Raw genomic sequence first — 2666 nt, 5'->3', positions numbered from 1 at the left:
CTTTCTGGCTTATCTCACTAAGCATGATCTTTTCCAGCTCCATCCAAGTTGCTGCAAAAGACATGTGTTTCTCTTTTTTGGTTGCTGAGTAATAATCCATTGTATATATGTACCACATCTTTATTATCCAGTCATCTACTTTTGGGCATTTGGGCTGCTTCCATCCACCCATCCACCTACTTTTTTAATGGTGTCCTTTGGTGCACATGTTCTTAATTTTGATGAAGTCCCTTTTAGCTGCTCATCTTATGCTGCCTGTGCTTTGGTGTCTTACTCCAGGAATCATAGCCATCTTACGTCACAATGAATTTTCCCTGTTTTCTTCAAGATTCTTACAGTCTTAGCACTTACATCTAGGTCTTCGATCGTCTTAAGTAGTGGGGTCAGATAAAGGTCAGACTTCACTCTTGTGCTTGTGGATGGCGTCCCCCAACACCAGATGTTGCAGATTGTCCCCGATGTGGAGTCCTGGTCACTGGCCTCATCTGTAAGCGCTTATTTCTGATCTCTCCACTCTGTTCCACTGACCTGTGTGTCTTTCTGCCAGGGCCCACCACCTTGATGGCTACTGATTTGAAGTATCTTTGAAACCAGGCAGTGGGGGGGGGGGGACTCCAACCTTGTGTGTGTGTGTGTGTGTGTGTGTTTTTCCAAGATTGTATTGTTGTATTTTTTTTTTTCCTCTCTCTCTAGGAGCTCTGGAGAATCCATATGAATTTTATAATGAATTTTTTGTTTTCTGTAAAACTACAAAAGCCATTGAGCACTTGAAAGGGATTGCAAGAGCTCTGTTTATCACCAAGCTCCCTTCTTTCCTCGCCAAGGCACCAGTCTGGCCAGGGGACCTGCACAGCCTGTGCCCAAGCAGCCTGGACCCGCGCCTGCGTCTGTGACTCGCGGCTGTGAGAGGGAGCCTGACTCAGACTGAGCCCCTCTGCCTCAGTTTCCCCATCTGCAGAGGGGGCAAACAGCAGTCACTTGGCTGAGTTGTCAATCATGGGAGGCCACATTGGCGCTCCGGGAAGCGGGGAGATGGCTCTGCTATTTCCGATCACCTTCTAAAAGGGAGGCTCTTCTTCCTGAAAAATCCAGATCTAAAAAAATAAATCCAGATCTTTCCTGGGAAGGAAAGTTTTGGCCACTTTCTGCAAAAGGAAGAGTCCTCACTCCTCTCACTGCTCTCTGGCTCTGGGTTCCCGTCCAGGACAACTGACCCTGCCGTGGTTTGGAGAGGCAGGCAGTTGGGCAAACCACAGAGGCACCGAGCCCCAGCTGTCTCCTCTCCCCACTCCAATCTGTCTCCACCCTACAGGCAGTGGAGTGGGCCAAGACTGGAGCTGAGGGCCCCACCCCACCTCCAAACACGCCCTGCTCCTCCTCACAGGGACGGAACACAAATGAGGAAGAAAAGTGACAGAGGTGGCTGCAGAAAGCTGCAGTGACGACAACTCCCTGTCCAATCTGGTGAGACTCCACCTGCAATCAAGTTATAACACATCCCTATGCCTGGAGACCCACAAACCTGCTGCCAAGCCTGGCTGGTACCTGACCCCCCAAATGACCCCAAGAGAACATTGTGTTTCTCTGTCCTCCCTGTTCCTCCCTTCCGGGGCGCCCACCTTCACCCAACACAGACTCCCCTAATGCAAGCACAGGGACCTCGGTGTTGGCACCATTCAGCAAACCCATGCATCAAATATTGGCTGATTGTTTCCATTCTTGAATCAGCAACCATCGTGCTCACTTTACAGGAGAGGATGCTGGGACTCAGGAAAGTAAAATGCCTGGCTCAAGATGACGTAGCTAGTGGATAATGACCTGAGGTTGGAATCTAATAATGAATTCTATCATTTGGGCCCCAGGGCATCTCAGTTCCATCCAGTCCACTTTTTTTTATTTTTTAAGATTTATTTATTTGTGCATACAGGAACCGGGGTACAGACCAGAGATGCTAGGGGTGAAGAGACAGAGTGGGGAGCAGAACAGGTAGACTAGTTGAAATACACTGCTAAGGGGAACAGTGGGCGAGACAGGAGAGGTCTGCTGCACCACGTGGGTCAGTTCCCTGGCCGGGGATCGAACTTGGGCTCTAGTGGCTGCAGAGAGCTTCACAGTGCTGTGTCTCAAGGCCCTGTACTGGGCTGTAATGGCTGCAGCCAGCTTCATAGTCTCAACCCCTTGTACCACCAGGGAGGACCCTCCAGCCCACTTTTGCTGGTTCTTATGTGTTAGGAAGAATAATGTTTCTCCAAAAATCTATATCCAGATGCTCAAATTTATATTTTAACTTACTTATATGGTAAATGCCTCTCCAAGTGTTTTTAAGCCTAAGGATCGTGAGGTAAGAGCCAAGATTACTGGGTAGGCCTCATGAAGTCGCCAGAGTTCTTATAAGAGGGAGGCAGCAGAGACTATAGAAGAGAAGAAGGAAATGTGACATCTGTGACAGAGTTGGCCTGATGTGACCTGTGGCCTAGGAATGCAGTGGCTTCTAGAAGCCAGAAGAGGTAGGAGTGGATCAGCATAGCCTCTCTGGAGACTCCAGAAGAAACCAGCTCTGCAGACACCCTGATTTTGGCCCTGGAAGACTTATTTCATATTTCTGACTTCCAGAACTAGTCAGAGAATAAATGTGCACCATTCTAAGCTACTAAATTTGTGATGAC

The sequence above is a fragment of the Condylura cristata genome, unplaced genomic scaffold (assembly GCF_000260355.1).
Source record: "Condylura cristata isolate star-nosed mole 26May11 unplaced genomic scaffold, ConCri1.0 scaffold00001, whole genome shotgun sequence".
Classification (NCBI taxonomy): Eukaryota; Metazoa; Chordata; class Mammalia; order Eulipotyphla; family Talpidae; genus Condylura; species Condylura cristata.
This window is presented reverse-complemented; position numbering follows the sequence as displayed.